The 21,279-nt window shown below is 43.0% G+C and overlaps 2 non-coding genes across 2 annotated transcripts; one reads left to right on the forward strand and one right to left on the reverse strand.

Moving 5' to 3' along the window:
- Positions 1 to 772: 772 nt before the first annotated feature.
- Positions 773 to 844, reverse strand: trnaa-cgc (transfer RNA alanine (anticodon CGC)). Its single transcript has one exon. It is a non-coding gene; the product is annotated as a tRNA-Ala (tRNA).
- Positions 845 to 9,253: 8,409 nt separating this feature from the next.
- On the forward strand, positions 9,254 to 9,347 carry trnai-uau (transfer RNA isoleucine (anticodon UAU)). Its single transcript has 2 exons — positions 9,254 to 9,291; positions 9,312 to 9,347. It is a non-coding gene; the product is annotated as a tRNA-Ile (tRNA).
- Positions 9,348 to 21,279: the final 11,932 nt, after the last annotated feature.

The raw sequence follows: 21,279 nt of genomic DNA on the forward strand, positions 1-21,279 counted from the left end.
AATTGGCTCACACACCGGAAGACACTAACGTTTATTTACGTTAGAGTATGTGAATAACAGTTTAACCGAAAAAGTTTGTAATTGTGATTTTGTTAAAATTCAATAAATCGTCTATCATCAGTAAGTAATTATTAAGAAAGTTTTATGTTTTATTTCATAAATTATAAGACAATTTAGAGAGTTTATAGGTCATAAACGTCGCTTATGTTCTTTTAACTCTAGCATTCAGGATCCAAACCCAGGTGCGGACGGTTGTGTTTCTTGAATCTCTTGTAATCATCAAAAGTCGATGTGTAGTCCTTCAGTACTTTCTCCAGTTGTGCCATGGATATTTTATACGATCAATACTTGTCATGCTCTTTTGCATTTTCATTAACAAACGGAAAAAGTTCAAAGTGTGTTTATGGCTGTGCTTCACAGCTACACGAGAGCAGTACAGGACAGTGCGGAGTTCAGAAGGAGGATTCGCTCGCTGAATGATCTCTCAAGAAATCCCGGGTGAGATTCAAGAGGTGTTTTCTGCAACAGCCACGGCAAGTGTGAAGCAATCTCTGGATTTCCTGAATTTGAACTAAATTATTAGGGTTAGGGTTAGTTCAAATAATTTAGGATTTAACAGAACTAAATGAGCTACATTTAAAACAGCAGCGCAACTCTGCAGCATGTCGAGTGTGCCTGCATTTAGTTGTGTAAACCTGGCTCTCTCTGAACACAAGGAAAGAGTTCTCACTCAACAGAAGATTGCAATGTGAGTACTGTAATATAAAGCACCTGGAGATGCCAGGGATTGAACCCGGGACCTCATACATGCGAAGCATGCGTTGTACCACTGAGCTACATCCCCAATGAAAAACGTAAAGGAACAGACTTAGAGATGTGCAGATGCTCACTGATCACAATCCACCACTCACGAAGAATGCCTGCAGTTTCCCACTTTCGCGTTTCCTCTACTACAGAGTAAATTCATGGGAATGAAGAAATAAGGAAGGAAAAATAATCGCATTGAAGCTTCAAGAGACTGGGCACAAATTAATCTATTATTTTTGTATCCAGTCACACGTGCGACTGTGGTTAATTCCCAGACGGGGAAGTGCTTTTTTTCTACCTAATTACTCGACTGTCTTTCAATTCTGTTTTATTTGAAAGCTTTTTGCATCTTTTAAGTGCTCTTGATTAAACTATGCATAGAAAAACAGCACTACTGATGATTTTCATGGACCGATGCACACTTATTCTGTACAACTCGAGTGATAAAACCCTGTCTGCAAATATTGTAGAAGAAAATAAAAGGGTGAAACAACGCCCCAACCAAAGGAATGGTAACAGGAAGGATCGTGTTCTTATTTGATAAGTCCTTTTGAGATGTCTTGTCAATGCACACAGGCGTTAGAGCTGAATAATGTACTTTTAGTGGTGTTTTTAAACAAAAATGGAACATGTTATTTCTATACCAGGAAGAAAGGAGCAGACTTTAACTTTAAGAGGCAAAAACGACACCTTATCAGAGCTAATATTAATTAAAATGACATCACAACAAAAGAGTGGAGACTTGAGTGAATAGTAGTTTTCACTGGACGTCTGTGTCTCCATAACTTTGTAGGTGAGAGAGAGGATTGTGATAATTTGCAGGTGCTTCTCGGAAGTGCGTTGGTGGTACAGGCGCCTTCCAAGTAATTAAGTCGGGTTTGAAAACCCAAATCTTTTCAAGATAATTTGTGGTCCGCTAACACATCTTTTGAAACACTACAACAGGTAACACCCCGTGTGAAACATCATGAACATCTGTTAAAGCCTGAGTTTTACATACTCTAACGTAAATAAACGTTAGTGTCTTCCGGTGTGTTAGCCAATTTCTCAAAAAAATATTTGTTAGTCTGCCGGGAGGCTGTGCAAGGTGTTATAAAATAGAATTTCTAAAAGACATTCTCCCTAAGCTTAACATCAAGGCAGAAAAAATGCTGTTTTCTCTACAGAAATGCTCTTTACATTTCAGCACTGTTGCAACTCCCTTTATAAACGCATACAACCAAGGCATTGAAAGTTTTTTTTTTAAATTATTGTTCCAAAAAATGTTCCATTTGTTTTCTTTTTAATGTTGTTGATTAAAAGATTTTATTAAATGTGAAAAAAATCTGAATGTGAAAAAAGGTCAAAATGCTATTGAAAAAAATCAGTAATGTGAGGAAAGATGGATTGTGGGAGCCCCTTAACTACCCATGTCATGCTGTATTTCTCACTCATTCTACTGGGAGTGGTGCCGTCGCTTCTGGATAAAGTCTGTCAGTGGTCATTCCAGACGGGTCAGGTATGACTGCTCTTCGGCACAAGAGACACGTGACTTGCGAGGATCCCGACAGTGTCGGCGTTCTTTCGGAGCCCGGATAGCTCATTCGGTAAAGCATCAGCCTTTTAATCTGAGGTCCCAGCGTTCAAGTCCCTTTTCGGGCGGCTGTGCCGTTTTTAATTCTATTGTGAATGTCATTCTAAATAGTCTTTTATCTTTCACTCTTCTAGCTTTACTGTAGTTATTTTAAATGTCTATTACTTGTATTTACAGTAGTGTATTTAGTGTTTCATTTCACAAACCGAAAATGTTCAAGTAGATCTTGTCACTCTACTCCACGTACTCATCTAAATTAAATCACAGTAGAGTACAGAACACGCAGTGAGGCGCTCACACAGTGAGTACTCTTGAATACGACAAGAGGAAAGGCACACTGCACATCATCACGCCCGAGTTTACAGTGACAGCAGAGGTTGGAAGCGACCTAGTTTTTAAATACTCGCTCGCTGAACGATCTCTCAAGAAACCTCGGTGGAGATTTAACGGGTGTCTAATAATCACGTTCAAAAAGATGACGATAAGTTTTTTTTAACTAGGTAGCCTTAATGGCAACACGGTGTGAGTAGATCTTAAAATCTCACGTCTAATAAAGAGGTCTTTCTCGTTAGAGTAGAAACGATAGAAGCCTCAAGCGGGAAAAAAATCACAACATCTCGCATTTCACGTGTTTAATGTTAACTGTCTCAGTGGTTGCCTCGGTGGTTGATGGCTCTTCTCCCTCGCAGAGTGACGGCAAACTTCTTCAGAGAGGGAGTCTCCCACGCACGGCTTTTCTTTATCAAGAGCTGAGACAACAGAAACAGACTTCCAACTGACATTAATTACTTCTTGAGCGTTTATGACCGTCTTTAAAAGCTGAGAGCAGGTGAAAAAGTCTTTGGAAATGAGGAAATGACTGCTGACAGTAAACAGAGCTGACGCTCAGCTGCAGACAAGCGCTCCTCTTTAGTATAGTGCTGAGTACCCCCGCTTGTTGCGCGGGAGACCGGGGTACGTTTCTGTGACAGGTCGCTGGTTTAATTTTTTAACAACCTGAGTTCACTTAAAAAGTGTGTACTGTGTACTACGTTTCGGACTAGTTACGGCGGTAGAATATGGAGATCATCTCCAGCTTTGAGCTCAATTGCATCAAGAAGTCATGCTAAATGTAGTATAGTGAGTAGACATCGCGAGACAACAGAACGAGAGAGTAAAAGGCGGGAATATATGGTGTAAGGGCGTGATCTGTGTAGTTAACAAAATAGTTAAAATAATATAAAAACGTCTCTTTATTAAGATACACAACATTTATGGCGACGAGAGATGAGTGGTTGACGGACTCAAAGCGAGCAGAACACTGCAGATTTTAGTTCTCTTGCTGGTAGAAACGAACTTCTGAATTTTCGGAGTTTTCGTTTAGCTTGCGCCTTGGCAGCCACGCCGAGAAGGTTTGCTTATGCCCAGCTTTTTCCACCGCTTCTACTGAACCTCGGAGCCCCGGATTTGTATACGGAATACAAGATATGGATGGAGTCGTACAGATTATTTTAAATAGCCAGTGGATCTACAGAAGCTCAGGATGCCGTGAGACGGGCTACACATTACTGCACTCTATCGGGGCTTCCATGCAGCGGATTTTCGCCAACCTCCCTGGAGTAAAAAGTACATATGAACAGACTGTAGCTGCCTCAGACGCTTCCTTTACACCGCGGAGAAATGTTGTTTTGGAACAGCATAAATTTAGGCAGAGAACTAAGGCTCAGGACGAATCTGTTGATGCTTTTGTGACTGCACTAAGAGAACTGGCTAAATCGTGTGACTTTGGAGTATTGGAAACTGACATGTTAAGAGATCAACTTGTGGAAAAATGTGCACATAAGAGACTATAAATTGCTGCAGGAGGAAGGGCTGACTTTAGAAAGAGCTCTTACAGTCGCTAGAATTCATGAAGCAGCTCAAGCAAATTCAAGAATGCTTTCTGACCACAGTGACAAAGTGACACTGAACGGGGCGCTCGCTCAAACTTTACAAACAAAAGCCGAGCAGCATGGCGCAGTCATGCTAGAGAAATAGATGAACAGGGGACAGCTGACATTACATGTTACAGGTGCGGACTAACAATGCACAAAGCAGATGAATGCGGAGCGTGAACAGCAAAATGTCTACATTGTAAGAAAACAGGACATTATGCACACGTCTGCAGAACATCACGTCCGAGTTTAAGGACAGCAACATCAGAGATTGGAAGCTAGGGAGTTTCAGGTCTGTGTTTTTATTATAGGTTCAAGAAAATCTGAATACCTTTTCAAGAAGTATTTCAGAATCCCAGTCAAATCCAGTACGAATGCCGCATAGATCTGCATTGTACAATTAGTATACTGTTTGTCCGTTGAATCAGACACGCCTTATGAAGCATTTCTAAAACAGGAGAGATCGTTAGGGAATGCATCTTCCTGTAAAAATAAAATGACTTCAAGGGCACTATAAGCAGAGGTGCTCTACAGAAGAACTATAGCCAGAGATGCCAAAGAGGTCGAGATTTCACCACGTGAGAGAAAGCATCTCAGAAAACGAAGTTGCGGTCGTTTCCACGCGTTATAAAACCACTAGGTCAAACAACAAGAGCTGAAGAGCCGCTGTTGATAGTAACGCAGCCGAGCGCTCTAAAGAGCTGGCTTAAACCTCCAGCCTCTTCAGGAGCATCTGTTGGAGTCACACTGCTACGGCGTATCTCCTTGTTAAGTATCCCTTTTATTGTTGTTGCTGCCTCCAGGCGATGTAAACCAGATTCAGAAAACAATAATTTGAACAACATTATTCCCATGTTTCCTCAAAGGCGCATTGGCCAAGTGGTTAAGTGTTGGTTTTGTAAAGCAAAGATTGTGGTTTCAAACCCCACCCATGCCTGTTTCATTTGTCACCCGTTTCCTTTAGTTTCAAAGTCTTCAAAAAACTCGCAATGTAGGAGTCTCAATAGTAAGAGAACATAACTGTTGCCAGTGATAAGTATTCGTGCATATCCTGCCTTGTTTTTTAGTCGACAAAGTTTGTCTCTCTTCACACCCATCTTCCGAATAATCGCCTCAGCATTGGGAAAGAACGTGCGCTTGGTACAGCCCCCGACTCCATGGTCTGATCACAAACAGATCGGGTGAGCTGTCAGTCCAGGTTGGAAGTAACGTTCGAAAGCACTAAAAATCTGACTTAGGAACTAGAAGACCGTGTTTTTTTAAACGAGTAAACGATAAAATAATATACTGCCTGCAAGACTACGTCAAGTTCAAGTTCAAGTTTATTGTCATTATACTCATACGCAGGTATATGGTATAACGAAATGCTAGCTAGCTCTCGGACATACAAGTAGAAGTAGTACAAAGAAAAAGAACACAACAACAATACAATTGTATAACAAAAGAAAGACAGAGACAACAGCCGATGTGCAAAAAACAACAACAGGCAGTGTGCAAAACAACAAAAAGGTAACAGGTTATGTGCAAAAACATGCATCAAAAGAATTAAATAAAGGGATAGAAATGATGGTGAGTGAGCTTTTGACATGTATGGTAGAGGTAAATGTTCAATGTGTGTTTGGGTTTTTGGTAAGAAAGAAGCAATCAGCACACATTTTTTTCAGGATAGTCGAGCAGTTTAAAACAGCAAATTCACAGCTTCGTGTCTTTTAAGCTTTGTGTTTCGCTCTCCAAATAGAGGCGCAGGTTCAAATCCTACTCCCGACAGTCAGGTGTTTTACCCTGTCTTCTTTACCTCCCTTTACACTGTTTCAGTCTTGTTGTGCTCGCTGACAATCACAGTACGAGGAAAACGGAGAAACTACTTAGCAAAAACATAACGGACAGAAAAAAGCTTCGTAAACACGTGAATGTGATTAGCATCAGTAGGGTATGCATTCAAATGTTTAAGGCTTATTTATAACAGCAGCAGAAGAAAGGTGCAACACAATGCAATTTGTGAGAATTTGTGGGTTTTTATGCTGCTTGGACTTCTTTCAAGCCTATGAAGTGACCCCCGTTTTATTTTCATTTTCAAACTTCAGAACCGAATAACAAAGAGGTTTCATGTGTGACAGCATTCCGTTGCAAATACCGTTTCCACGATGTATTCAGCGACGGGAATGAAATATTTTAGTGCTGGCTCAAATGCGAGGAATTTCAGAAAAACCTGGAAAAGCAACGCTTGCAGTAAATGACAAATGTAAAGTGTGTAGTCAGCATGAACAGAACAACGCAATGCTCTGTAAAAACGATCTGAAGCCGCAATTACTCTTTTATCTCGGGCAGTTCATTCCGATACGATGTTTCCGCAGAATACATGAAATGCCAACTCCAAACATGTTGTTGCCATTATTGTTACTCCTGCTGCTGTAGTTTTAAGCTTTAATCAGTGGGTATGTAATGTTGTAAAGGGGCTGGAGTACTATGTTCAGTCCAAATTCCATTATGTCAATTTATGCTTTTTTAATATAAGCATTAACAATACAATGCGTGCTCGAAAACCGTTACTTATTAGCTTAAGAAGCGGCAGTGTTTTGACAAAGTGTGGTATTCGAACAGTAAATGCTGAAGTGTTTAATACTTGCTTGTGAGCAGATCTCCCTCGATTTAGACAAACTCTTGTTCGGCCGATGATTTCAGATCAAAATCTGAATCAAGTGGAAAGAAAGCTGAATTACGCTGGGTACTGGGTATCACTGCTACGCCATCAGGTCATGCTAGGAGGATTGGGTGGATGAAATTGACACAGAGGGACCCAATGTGGGGGCTGAACCCACAGTTCTGAGATTAAGAGATTCTTGCTCTATGGACTGCGCCTATATAACTCTTGTGCTCCAGCAGTAATGTTTCTGGGTGTGGATGAACATGACATTATAGACTGACAGCAGGAACACGTGGCCCACAGGCAGTGACAGTATCGCTATATTTGGCTGCAGTATATTGTGTTGAGAGCAGCATTAACTTTCCTGCAGAGATGGGAGTGCCTTTAATACAGCTCTTTCAATCGGACAGAGTAACAGTAACTGACCTAAAGTTTCGGCTGTGGATCCATCTCCACATGGGGGACAGTAAAATAGCGATGAAGTAATGTTTCTGGGTGTGGATGAACATGACATAATAGACTGCCAGCAGGAACACGTGGCCCACAGGCAGTGACAGTATCGCTATATTTGGCTGCAGTATATTGTGTTGAGAGCAGCAATAACTTTCCTGCAGAGATGGGAGTGCCTTTAATACAGCTCTTTCAATCGGACAGAGTAACAGGGACTGACCTAAAGTTTCAGCTGTGGATCTATCTCCACATGGGGGAAAGAGACAGTAAAATTGCGATGAAGAAACAGAAAGATTTGTGCTCGCTGCAAAGTAGGAAAGAGGTGGTCACACACATAAAACAGCTTGGTGATAATTTGCAGCGACAATTTTATGTTATTTAGTACACGGATTTCTCTTCATGTTCCTTAAGATGTGTAATTTGTATGTTGGTTGTATGAGAACAGTTTCCCCTAAAGTCCTGTCAATTGACAGTGGAGAGCTAGCTGGTGCACATCTTCAAGAAGACTCTCTTTAAGGCGATTACAAGTTTCTCGAACAAATCTGTTTTTAAAATAGTTTAGCTAATGAGCAACGAGAGTACAAATAAATTCTCCCACCCTCCATTTGAAGATAAAACTCCATGTGCGAGTCAAAGTTTCCTTGAAGCTACTGATGTTCGTCATTATTGGACATTCCCGGTGATATTGACTAAGAAGCTCAATTTTTACGTGTTGTAGTTCAACATGTGCAAAACATTCGTATCCCCTGCAAATATCGGCAAGGTCAGTGATATTCTCAACAATTTGTGCCATTGCAATTCGTGCGATTGGTGCCATACTTTTTCGAAATGTATACTGACATGCCAGGATCAGAGGGTCATATTTAAAAAACTGGTGCATTAAAATTTCTTGTACTTCAGGATTTTGATAGTCTGTTACATTGTCTTTCACACGTCGGTGTTAGAACTGTGAGACATTTTCATAATCGGGGGGAAGGCCGTAGCAATAAGCAGAAAGTGCAGTCACCTTTTCCCAGTGTAAATCCGTGTTGTGGTGAGTTTTTAAAATTGGTTTGCGATTTTCTGAAATATATTCCATACAAAAATATAATTTGGACAGTCGCTATTTATTTGGATATTCCTTTTCAGTGAAGATGTCTACAGTATTCCAGCCGGATTAGTACTGATCGAAGAGAGCCATCTACAGGCGAAAGGCGACATAACATCACAGCAGCACCATTTAAGGTGGAACGAAAAACACGCATAAGAAGCTGGCGAATCAGAAGCCAACTTAAGCCTCGTAGCAGACCCTTGGAGGCACGCTCAAAATAATCATCTTTCCAAGTACTTAAGAGTCATATTTAGATCACTTTACTGCAATTTTATTTGATTGATGGGAGATGTGAAGCCATCGAGCCTGTACTGCACTTTCACATTGAAATTGAAGCCATTTCTCATGCTTTCTCTCAGTTTCGGGGCTGCAATTGAGTGTAAGGGAGGCGACTTGAAATTGAAACGTGTAATCACCTTACAGAGGGTCTTCACGACGGGGTGCGTCAGCTAGTTCTCCATTATTGTCAGTTTACTGGACTTCTGAAGAAACCTATCTACAGCGAAGATACAAACTGCACAGTTTAAGGCACATGAAGAGAAATCTGTTTGCTGACTGACTCAAAAAATGTCGATACAAATAATCTGCCAGGCTGATTTACTTGTCTGACCACCTCCCTCAGTTCCCCTTTGCTGTTAGCACAATTCTTTCAGTTTCTTTTCTTGTATTTTCCTTGCTATTTTAGTGTTCCCCATGTATAGATGGATCCACAACTGAAACCGTTTTCACCCTGTGTTTCTGCAGCGTCAGTCTGTATGAGGAGCACAACTTGCACAGCTCCAGTGGCGCAATTGGTCAGTGCGCGGTACTTATACAGCAGTGCACAGCGGAGTCATGCTGAGGTTGTGAGTTCAAGCCTCACCTGGAGCAGTGTCTTTAGCTACTGAGAGCAACTGTCGAGTTTAGATACTGTTAGGTATTTGATGGAGATAAATTAACATCAAACGAACAAGTAAAGATTTATTTCGAGTCACAATCAAAGAAGGCTCCACAGCTGAAACGTTGTGTTTACTTCTATTTTCAGCATGGAATAAACCTATACTTTTCCATTTGCAGCCCACGCATGCTGTGATGCAGCTCCCTACTTAAATTACTATCAGCTGTGTACCTCCAGTTGACCTGTACACAAATATATGAGAGAGGTCTACTGAGACAAGAGGAGCACTGAAGACTTGATAAAGCTCTCGCATTAGATTCTGTGTTTATGTTGTTCCCCAGATTTGTTTTTAATGTTCTTTCTCTTTTGAAGTTGTTGCGTTTGGTTTTTTTTCTGATTGGTAGCTACAACGGGTCAGTTGCAACAAACTGGCTGCTGAAATTTGTCAGCAGCTCTGTAGCAAACCTGTTCTCAATTGCAACAAACCTAAAATAACAGCTGCTCCCCATTAGATGTTACTAAAGTAGGAGACTAAGCAGACGAAGTGGAACAATAGATTACATTGGAACTGTCCTGAATGTAGTGGAAATAATATCGTCATTAAGTAATGAACAATTGCTTTCCAGACACTACAATTATTCACAAGGAATTTTATCAATACATATTTTATTAATAAAAGTGTAATATCTTAATAATGAAGTTTAATGTTATCTATATCAGTAGCTGTATTACAGGTAATGCATGCACAGACTTTATTATACTATAATGAATTTTCAGGTATCCCGGGGAGAGAACTGAAATGAAGGAAATACATATTTAAAAGGGGTGTAAGTCTTAAATGTGTTCTGTCACATAGGGGTGTTAATTGAATAGATTTGTTGTAATATTATTTGACTCTACACTTGTGTTTCTCAGGAGACAGCATTAATATTGGGGATTTGCGGATACAGATAATAAGTTGTACTATACAGGCAAATGTATGGTTACCTTAATGAAAAAAACTCTTATCATTACCCTTTTCAACATTATTATTTAAGACAGTCTTTCAGAACAGTATTCTCGTATTAGTGGCTATAGTCTAATGATAATGGTGGTGAAACAGGCGAAATGTGCGGAAAGAATTGGAGATGGAACAGGAGACTCATCCAGTCGATAGAAAGCTTGGGTAGGACTGCACAAACACCGTGCCAGTGCTTAGTAGCGTCATTTAAAAATAATACGTGGTTTAACGATATCAACTGCTCTTCTGTGAGCTCAGCTCCACTACTAGTAATACATTGCCCAAATTTTCAAATTAGATACATGTGTTTTCTACATGTATGTAATTGGTACTTTTTTGTTTTAACTGATTTAAAATATAATCTTTATAAAACAGACAAAGGGTTTATGTGTCGCGCTGAAATTCACACACAAGTAAGGAAAGATATCGCGCCCAGGAAGAAATCCAGAGTGGAGACGCCGGCGATTGAAAACAACCACATACAGCCTGTACTGTATGTGCTCTACCACTGAACTAAACTTCTGACAACTACTGTATCTTTATCTGCAGCACTTTCTTTTAGGAAGAGTGAGGAGTTTACAAGCCTAGAAAATAAGACAACTAAGTGAAAGATAAATTTTCACTTTTTGATTAAAGAACATAAAAAACACCTTTCTTCCAGCCAGATTCAAACCAGAGAACAAAGAGTTCCCAGCTGTTTCCACTATATTCCTCCGCTCTTATAACTGAGTTATCGAAAACACAGGAAGCCCACCTTTTGTCTTACATAAAGCACAATGTAGTGCAGCGGTCCTATTTATTTAAAACCCAGTTCGAAATCAAATCTCATTCCCATAGTCCTGTTTAGTTTGAATTTAAGCAGTTGTAGCAGCAATGCTTGGTAATAAGACAGAATTAAGCGTTGCTGTGCTTTCCTTAATGAGGCCCCATCTCACTCTCCATCTCTGTGGTGCAGCCACAGAGAAAGTATTCATGCAGGCTGATTTAAGATGTTTTCTTTTGATGAGGGGCAGCTCCCAAACGGGGATGCACTTAGATAAGCCTGGCTATCATGATCAATGGTCATCCATTGGCGCCTATCTGTCTAGGGAGTGCCAAATGGACATCTGGACTGCATTCCTAAGTGTCAGGAGTAAGTGACTCGTATCTCACCTTGATCAACCAATCAGAGACTGGCAGGGTGTGGTAACACCATGTGGGTCTCCAATGCCCGCCAAACTCTCAACCAATTGGAACACATCTGTGTCTTGGTCAAAAAGGGAGCGCAAGCTCAGATCAGGGCTCTCCTTGGCCATTTTCGCGCATCCTCAGAGACAATCACGTGACAAAGGCTGTTGTCTGCAAAGGGACTTGGACTTTGTTCTAAGCGCGGGGCCGAGGATCCCGTACGTACTCAGAATTCTACCAACGTGAACGCTCCGCTTGATCAACGGCAGCCCACAGTTGGACCCTTTTCGACAACCTGAATAGCTTATTCAGAAGCAGCGCTGGACCGGGAACAAACCAGATTCTTCCTGGGCAAAAGAGTGACTTGTGAGGACTAGCCGTCACACTGTATAGAGTGCATAGTGCATAGAGACTTTCTACTAGCCAGCCGGACTGCTGGTAGATCCCCTCGGAGCAACGACTGCCCTGCGCGCCGCAGTCAGATTCCTCCGCCCGTCCTACTCCGAGCTGCACCTCGACTGGTTGGCCGGTAGCCAGAGGACGCCGGGACAATGCCCATTGGACAACCGCTGGGACCGAGGCTGCAACAGAGCCTGGCAGCTGGTTTGGTGTTCGTGCCGGGAAATTCCAAATCCATACACAGTGGATAAGTAAACCCCATGTTCTACATTGTGTCTCGAGAATTCAATTGTACCTCAACACAAGTTGTTATCAATTTAATTCATGAGTAATGTATTTACTTCCGAGTTTAGAGTAACAGTGGGTAATAACACTGATTAGCGATATGGTAACCGAACGATATATATTGACATATATTCTCTGTTGTGTATCTCTTTGTGTTTGCATCTCTTCGAGAGTATATACTTTGTATATTGATAACCCTCACAGTAAGGTCTGCTGCTCGTATCCATGCAGACTAGTATATGTTTGGTGCACAATTTATATGAATAAATGTATCTCGTGTATTGAACCCGTGTGTGTGCGTTGTTAGTTGTTCTGACGATTGATTTTCTAAAAACCACAACGAACAACCTCGTGATTACTGCTACAATTAATAATTGTCTCAGTAAACCCATCAAACCTCTTCACTTGTATAGTATAATTTATTATCTGTACCCGCAAATCCCCAATATTACTGCTGTCTCCTGAGAAACACAAGTGTAGAGTCAAATCATATGAAATAATACAACAAATCTATTCAATTAACACCCAGATGTGACAGAACACTTTTAAGACTTTAAGACCCCTTTAAATAAGTATTTCCTTAATTTCAGTTCTCTTCCCTCCATGGCATACCTGAAAATTCGCTATAGCATAATAAAGGCTGTGCATGCATTACCTGTAATACAGCTACTAATAAAGATAACATTAAAGTTGATTATTAAGAAATCACGCTTTTATTAATAAAATATGTTTTGATAAAAGAAGTCTTAATAGAACCTAGGTAAATCCCTGTAGTAGTCTAACACCTACAAAAAATAAAAAAAAAACTGAACAACTTCAAAACAAAGAGAAAAAGAACATTAAAAACAAATCTGGGTAACAACAAAAACACAGAAAAGTGAGTGCTTTTTCAAGTCTTCGGTACTCCATCGTGCTCCTCTCGTTTCAGTAGACCTCTCTCATATATTTGTGTATAGGTCTGCTGGAGGTCCATTGCTGATGATAATTTAAGTAGGGAGCTGTGTCAGCATGTGTGGACTGCATAGGAACAAGTAAAATTTTATTCCATGCTGAAAAGAGAAGCAAACAACATTTGAGCTCTGGAGCCTTCTTCAGGTCTGACAAGGAACAAACCTTTACTTGTTCCTTTCATGTTAATTTAGACCTGATCTCCAGCTAATACTTAACAGGACCTAAACTGGTCAGTTAGTTTAAATATTTGAAGATATAGGCCACACTGCTCCAGGTGAGGCTTGAACTCAATCTCAGCATGAGTTCGATCGCACCACTGGAGCTGCAGAAGTCTTTTTTTACACAGACTAATGCAATTGCAAGTAGTCACGAAATAAACGAGAACTGTAGCTGTACACTTGAGACAGGACGCTACTGTATTAATTTTGTTTAACACTCCAGTCGAACAAGCCGACATGTCACTATTGCTAAATCGTTACAAAAGACGCCAACTAATGACCAGTTTTATTTTTAACAGAACTTTACTGAAAGTTAAACTTATAAAATTACCTGAGCAAATAAATACAACAATTATTGTTCCTCTGACCTTCTCAGTATTTCTTTTTTTAAATTAATACATTTATTTATCCACAGTGTGCCTTGTGCTTACTTTTCAGAACTCTCTCTCCTGTGTCAGTAGGAGCTTACATTTCAAGTTAAGTTCTTTAATCAGTTCCAATATCTTCCTTTCAAAGTAGGGAAGAGCAAGCTGGCATGTTGTTTTGCCTGTGGTTATTCTTTATGACTATATTTTCTGACACCTGTGCACAATCCTACAACATTACAAGAGAAGCACTATAACAGGAGTCATAAAAATGCAAGAAGCCACTTTGAACAATCTTTCGGAATTGTAAAACAACTAACGCTTTGCTTGGCTGTCATTTGGTTTGTATACCAGTCCATCAAGAGCCAGCACCATCATCATCAGGTCATGTGCAGTCCTACACAACCTTGCGATTGACTGGGATGAGCTACCTTTTCCATCTCCATGGCATGCAGCACACTCTGGCTGTTTCAACACAGTCATTATTGACTTGACTTGACTTGACTTGAACTTTATTGCCATATGTGACCGGTGCTGGTACAATGGAATTCTTACTTACAGAAAGTCTCTCAATTGTAAAACAAGTGTAAAAAAAAAACAAAACAAAGTGCAAACAGTGCATCAAGACAATGTACAAACAAACAATAGACAATGTGCAAGTAAACATGCAGACAGTTTGAATGTAAACAATACAGACGTGTAAACAATGACTGGAGACGTACAATAAATAAATTACAATGAGGTAGATGGTGATGGTGTAGGTGTGGTCCGAGGGGGATGGCTAAATGTGTTCGCCAGTCTCACTGCTTGTGGATAGAAGCTATTGAAGAATCTAGTGGTAAGTGTCCGTATGCTCTTATATCTCTTGCCTGAGGGCAGTGGGGTGAAGAGCTCATGCCCGGGGTGGTGACTGTCCTCTGTGATGGCCAGAATTCTACCACGGCAGCGGTCCTCATAGAGCTGTTTAATCTCGGTGAGACTGCAGCCGGTGATCCCGTTGGTGAGGACGCTCTCGATAGTGCAGCGGTAGTTCACCAACACATGTATTGGCATCCCCCATCGCTTGAGGCACCTCAAGAAATAAAGGCGCTGCTGAGCCTTCTTCATGATAGAGTCAGTGTTCACAGTCCAGGTTAGATCTTTAGAGATGTGAATTCCCAAAAACCTAAAGATGGTGACTGTTTCCACTTCCGTTCCATCAATACTGAGTGGGCTGTGAGTGTGTGGCCTGTGTCTCCGAAAGTCCACTATTAGCTCTTTTGTTTTCTTTATGTTCAAGTCCAGGTTATTGCACTCAGACTTTCCCCGGCTACAACTCCCAGCATTGGACCACAGTGTACTTTCTCTTCTGTCCTGTGGCTATCATAATCACTTTTAAGAAGCCAAGTTTTTTTCTTTAACATGTGCTTGGGTGCCACCCATTTCCTTATTATCCCTGCTTTCCACTGATAACCACAAATACAGAGACCCATCACAATAAAATACTTAGCAAATCTATTCAGTTGACTCCCAAATTTTATAGAACATATTAAAAGCTCCCACTCTATTTATATAACCATTTGCTCTGTTCTGTTCTCTTCACTTCCTAGCATATCTTAAAGCTCACAGCTACTAGTAATGATTGACATTAAACATAAATAGTAAATGACACTTCTGTAAATACACACATTAATAAACTTCATTATTAATAAATATGGTATGAGTGTAAAGCAATTTTAATTAATATTCCAATACATTTCCAAGCAACGGATTATTTCCACTATATTTGGGAGCCTTCTAATGCAATCCTGCGTTACACCGAGTACGGTGCTAAGCCATATGAAGACAGTTTAAATTAGTCCGCTACTTTAGTTACTCTGGAGTGCTGCAGTTGTTACTTTGTGTTTATTGCAATTGAGAACAGGTTAAGTTCGGCACTGCGGACTAAGCACAGCAGCAAAGTTTGTTGCAATTGGACTTAAGGCGGAGCACAAGTTTAGACGGCATCTGCGTTCTAAGCACGGGTTGAACTCCTGTTAGTATGCTACTTTCAGTTCGATGCAATTGACCCATAGAGTTTGCCCTAATAAGGTCTGAATAAAGCTTAAGCAGAGCCAACCCATTGCCTTTATAACTTCCATTAATCTCCACCCATCTTCCCTCGCTCACTTTTGATCTTTCTAAGACAAGCATTTAACTGGAGTTCAGCCCAATGATACTGCTGAGAACCAGAGAAAAAAAAAATATATATTGTAACGCCCTCGCCTGGTGGTGAGGAGGAAGCGCCCCTAGGCGTGCATAGTACCGCTGGGCATGCTGGGAGTTGTAGCCGGGGAGAGTCTGAGGGTCAGCACGGTGACCAGCGGCTGACCCTACCTGTGTAAATAATGTCCTAGTAGTTCTAGTGCCCTGTGTAGTCTTATACGTGTATAGCGTGTTGTTAAGTAATTACCACCCTAAAGATGTGTACGTGTTCTGTCAGTCTCCTCATGTGCATGTATATGCTGTGTTTGGTTTTGTGGTTGTTAAAGAATAAAGCTATTGCTTGGTTTGTTAATCGCGTCTCCACTGGTCCTTTGTTCTGAGAAATACCTGTAAACGCTACATTGGTGGATACCCAACTTTTCCCCGGGAGGCGCAGCGGGAGATGGCTCTCCAGGCCTTTCTCAAGGCCCTCTCACACGAGGAGCTGCAGCGCCATGTGCAGCTGGCCGCGCCGGCATTGCTGGAGCAGGCCTTGGCCCTTGCTACATGGGCTGAGGCCGTGTTCTGGGTGACTGGAAGCACCAGCAGACGCAGGGCGCCCTGCCAGCAGACCGAGGCAGCGATGGAGGAGTCCAGCAAGGGGGAAGAGAAGTCAGTCAGCCCCGCACGCTGTTTTGCGACCGCAGCGGGAAGAGGCGACACCGAGCCCGGTTCCTCGATCAGTGTCGGGAAACAGGAACAGGTTGGCTCAGCGCGGGGACGGCCGCCCTTGAACACCTCAACCCCCTCTCCGGAGAGCGCTGTGAAGACCGGCATCCCTCACACCATTGTGGGGCGAGTCAGCTATAGCCTGTACCTCCAGTGCCGAATCGAATCGAGGAACAACCCTGCCTGGCCCTGCTCGACACGGGTTCATCGGTAACCCTACTCCGGCCGGGCATCCTCCCCGACACCGAGGGCACCAACCCCCCAGGATGAGAGGCCTCCAGCCTGCGGCTAAGGACTGTGATGGGACAGCTCGCCGCAGTGCGGGGGAAACAGGTGCTTGCCTTTCGTCTAGGTGCAGCGATGGTGCGCCACCCCTGCTACCTTGCACCCATCCAGGAGGACTGCATTCTGGGGCTGGACCTACTGCAGCGAGTGGGGGCCAGTTTGGACTTGGGCCGGCAGGAGTTGGTGTGGCAGGGGGAGCAACTTCACCTGGTGGAGGGCAGGCCCGGCGAAGGCTGAGGGACGCGGGCTTGCCGGACCCGGGGGAAAAAGAGTCAGTGGCGGCGGCGGCAGACCGGGCCTGTGAGCCGGGGAGCGAGCGTGCCGGATACTGCCCCCGAGTCGGCTGGGGGGCCAGACAAGGCGGGGCGGTTGCGTGGAAGCGAGGCGCGGCGTTGAGGACCTCTACCAACACGACATCGAGACTGGTGACCCTCTGCCATCCGCATCCCACCGGGACGCATGGCTCACGCCAAGCGGACCGCCGCCGAGGAAAAGATCCGGGAGATGGCCGCAGCAGGAGTGATTAAGCCCTCCGCGAGCCCTCGGCGCCAGCTGTACTGGTCCAAAAAAAAGAAGGCTCGTGGAGGTTCTGCGTAAACTACCGCAAGCTGAACGAGGTCACCTGGAAGGATTCCTACCCCCTGACGAGCATAGACGATGCCAAGGACTACATCACCGGGTCGACTTGGTTCAGCTCTTTTGACCTCAGCTGTGGCTACTGGCAGGTACCACTCGCTCGAAGCCTCTGGCAGTTTACTGCCTTTGGCCTGTGCAATGCCCCGGCGACTTTCAAGAGGCTGATGGAGAGGGTGCTGGCATCGGTCCCGTGGAACCAGTGTGTGCTGTATCTGGACAATCTGCTGGTTCATGCCCAGGGTTTCAGCCGGTTACGTGAAGCTCTGGTGGGGGTCCCCTTGCTGGCATACCCCGATCCGTGGTTACCGTATATCCTGGATACCGACGCGAGTGTCTCGGAGTTGGACGCGGTGTTGGCGCAGGAGGGGCCAGATGGGGAGCGGGTAGTTGCCTACTACAGTCGGGTTTTGAATAAGGCTGAACGGAACTACTGTTTGACCCGTCGTGAGCTGCTGGCGGTGATGGTGGCGGTCCGCCACTTCAGGCCGTGCCTGTTCAGGACCCGATTCCGGTTGAGGACCAACCATGTGTCCCTAACCTGGCTGCTCCACTTTAAGGAGCCAGAGGGGCAGATGGTGTGATAGATGGAGGTCCTGCACGAGTGGTGCACGGCCAGCCGGGCGTGGGGCATTTCGGCTGGAAAAAAAACTTCTTATTGGGGTCTTTGCCACCGGGACATGGAGCAGTATTACCGAACGTGTGCGGTGCACGTGGCCCAGAAGGAGCCCCCCTCCAACAACACCAGGTGGGGACTCCTATGGAGCAGGTGGGGGTTGACGTTTTGGGCCAGTTTCCGCGCACTGAGGCTGGAAACTGCTATGTCCTGGTGGTGGTGGACTATTTTACAAAGTGGCCGGGGGCCTATGCCCTCCCGGACCATAGTGCCCCCACCGTGGCCGATGCACTGCTGGAGGGGATGTTTGCCAGGCTAGGGGTGCCGGAGGAATTACACAGTGACCAGGGGCGTAACTTCGAATCCCAGGTCTTCGCCAGAGTGTGCCAGCGCCTGGGGATCTCTAAGACGCGGACCACCCCGCTGGATCCCCAGAACGACAGGTTGGTGGACCGGTTCAATCGGACTTCAATTGGTTTGAAGAGTTCTGCTGTGTTTTTGTGGTTAAGGCGATGGACTTGAAGTCCATCGGGGTCTCCCCGCGCAGGTTCAAGTCCTTCCGACTACGACAATCTCCTTATGTCATCGTGTGGCTGCATAAAAATGGAAACACACTGCTCTACTTTTAAAGTGCAAAATTGCTTGAAACCGCTGCCTTGGAAACAAATTCTTCAGCGTCCACGAATGACATTTTGCAGCTGAAAGCAGAGAAGGATGCTTTTAGTGTTCGTGTGTCTTGTGCCCTACTTCCAGCCCTTGAAAACCTAATTAGTAAAGCTGAAAGAACCGACTCCATGGGTGTTGGTCGTGCACAAGGAGGAGCTGTGACAATAGCAGAGCAGGAGTGAGGATGGCGCAGATGGAAACTCGTTTTCATGCGCTCCTCTGGAAGGAATGAAAATAAAAGTCGAAACCCGAATTAGTAGTAGCCATAAGAGTAAATGCCTCCTAACAGCTAGCAAGCGCTCCTAGTTAGTGTCATGGTGTGTATCCCTGCCTGTCATGCGGGAAACTGGGGTTTGATTACCGACGGGGAGACAGGTAGCTTTTTTACAATCAGATTCCAATCTCTAATGCTGTGTGTGAGAGTTTACGTAACTTTCCTTTTCTCACATTTTCTGACGACTATTCCAAATGGGCACCCTGTCAACTCCTAATACTTTTCAAAAACATGCCTGCATGTTTGATTATTTTTATTTTTAAAAAGTTCAATATTGATCATAACTAAAGAAATTAATGATCACGAACCAAAAAAAGGCCTGAAGATGCGAGTCACTCTTGAATTAGAGCTGGGTGACAAGGGCTTCTGTTCTGATATGGTTGTACGAGAAGCAAGAGGAATCGCTTCTCTCCTATGGAGCATGAGCTGAATCAGGAGTGAGACATTTCGCATGTTTGTGCATATGTCAACGCATTAACCTACATCGTAAAACTAAAACTAAATTAAAAACTAACATTAAGTTAGTCAGAGACATTAAATTATATACAAACAAGAGACAGGCAAAGTAATAATTCTACATTAAGTGCCCTAACTAATTGAAATGACCAAACTAATTGAAATGGTCTGATTCAGAGCCTGTGCAGTTTGTGCTAAGTAGAACGACACCAGTACTGAACCCTCAGCACCGTACTGAGCACAAGATGAGCTGCTCTCCATCTTTGCTACCCACGGGATTTCATTCCAATGGAGCTCAGAGAAGGAGCTGATCTCCAGACAGTAGTGTTAAGTTGTCTGCAGCCTCATGCGAATTTCGACAATTTACCCAAAGTGTTTTGTATAGCTTTAAGGTGCAGTTGATTTATATAAAGGAAGGTTAATCGTTTTAACGCAACAAAAGCCAGGCAGGAGTCAAACATACAATTTCCTGATCTGAAGTCAGATGCGTTATCCATTATGCCATTGGTCTTACATCGCTCAATTGCACCATAGTGACCTCAGTGCCACTAATAGTAATACATACTGTATTTCTGATTGAGCGCTGAGTGCAAAGGTTGAATAAGCTTTGCTCCTGCCATCGATTCGGCGTGAAAAAACACAGCATTAAAGTTTCACAGACAAATGCAGCATGCCGACAAAACCAATTTTAAAAACAACTACGGCACACTACGATTCGCACTGACTCTGAAAAGTGATCACGGCAGATGTTGTTTCCTGCATAACGCTGAAGGGACCAAAGAGCACTGCTGTTGGGAAGACAAAATGAGGCTTTTTTCTGCCTTGATGTTAAGCTAACAAAGACTATCTTGAAACACCTAATTCAGTCTCTCAACAGACTGTCAAGCAAAGTTTTTACCCATTGAACTCGCAATAGAAGGATGGTCTTAACCCACAAACACTTAGCAGCAGCGAAATTCAAACCTACCCCTGCGAAGAAATTGGAGCACAAACCTAGCACTTTAGACCACCCAACACCTTACTTTTTTCAGAGGACGCCGGGTTCAGCTCTTGGTGTCCGACGCTTGAAAACGACAGCACCTTCGTTTTCCGAGATGTTTCCTATCACTTCTTTGTCAGCTCTGAATATAGTTCTTCTTTGGAGCAGGCTTCAGACCTGTTATTTAATGTATAAAGGAGGGCGCATTCCTAAACGTGTAATTCCTGTTTTAGAAATGTTTTGGGCGGTGTGTTTTATATAGTATTCTGATTATATTCAAAATAACAGTATTCTGATTGTATTCTGTAGACCTGTGTAGTAATCGTGCTGGATGTGACATGGATTCTGAAATGTTTCTTGAAAAGGTATTTAGGGTTGCTTGAATCTATAACAAAAAAGTGACCCGAAACTTCCTACAGATGCAGCCATTCAAAATGGGTGGGGTATTTAGCGGTATAAATTTTGAGCTTTTAAATTTAAACTGTGTATTACAGCATGTTAATCATCAGTCATTAAAAATTTGGTATATTTTATGAAAGCAAGATTGCTCAGTTGGACAAAAGTACACAACCTACCTTTATCAGAAATATTTATGCATCAAAGCCTTTACCGAAGATATTACTAATATTATTAATAATGAATGACTTTGGACAAGCTGTAAACTCAAAGTATAATTTCTTTAGCACATTTGTACAAGCACTTGGAATCTGTCCAAGCCCTACTTTGTCAGGCATTCTCT

The sequence above is a fragment of the Lepisosteus platostomus genome, chromosome 5 (assembly GCF_059453375.1).
Source record: "Lepisosteus platostomus isolate fLepPlt1 chromosome 5, fLepPlt1.hap1, whole genome shotgun sequence".
Taxonomy (NCBI): Eukaryota; Metazoa; Chordata; class Actinopteri; order Semionotiformes; family Lepisosteidae; genus Lepisosteus; species Lepisosteus platostomus.